Here is a 671-nt window from a genome sequence, read left to right as displayed (position 1 = left end):
CCGCAGGCCGGACAACGGCTTCCGTCGGGAAGATGCTGAGAGCCACTGGGCTGGCCAGGCTTTCGCCCCGCCGGCATCCGACATGTGCCCCCCAGTTTGGCAGCCACATGTGCTCTCTGCCAGGCTGCGCCTCCTCTCTGTACCTCGCACGTCAAATGTGGCCAAGCTCCCGACTACCTCGTGAGGAAGAGGAGGGCAGCCGGGAGGCTCGGTTCCCTGAGCTTGGCCCCACGGCGCGTCACCCAATCCACCAAAGACCAATCTCCCACCTTGCCCACCACCAGCACAGCCCCAAGGCTGGGGCTTGCAGGGCGGGGGGCATCACCGTGACTTGGGGCGAAGGAGCCAGGTGTCGGGGAGGTCCTGTGGCTTGGCATGTCCCCGGCAGGCTGGAGGCCCCCGCTGTGCCTCGCTCCTTCCCACAGGCTCTCGAAGCCCGTTTGTCTGTCCGTGTCTCGCTATATTATGTAAGCGCGTATAAATCTACATTACTGTGGGCGGGTGGGGGGTCAGCGGAAGATAGATGTAGCTGTGTAAATGCCATATCTATACTTTCACCATTAAGGGATTGAGTTTTTTTTTTTTATTCTGTGTGGGGTGGGGGGGATTGTTTGGGTTTTTTTCTTTTTTTAAGAAATAAAAAGAAACTGCTTGACTGGTTTCCACCCACC

Source organism: Phaethon lepturus, unplaced genomic scaffold (genome assembly GCF_000687285.1).
Source record: "Phaethon lepturus isolate BGI_N335 unplaced genomic scaffold, ASM68728v1 scaffold53177, whole genome shotgun sequence".
In the NCBI taxonomy this organism is placed as follows: Eukaryota; Metazoa; Chordata; class Aves; order Phaethontiformes; family Phaethontidae; genus Phaethon; species Phaethon lepturus.
This window is presented reverse-complemented; position numbering follows the sequence as displayed.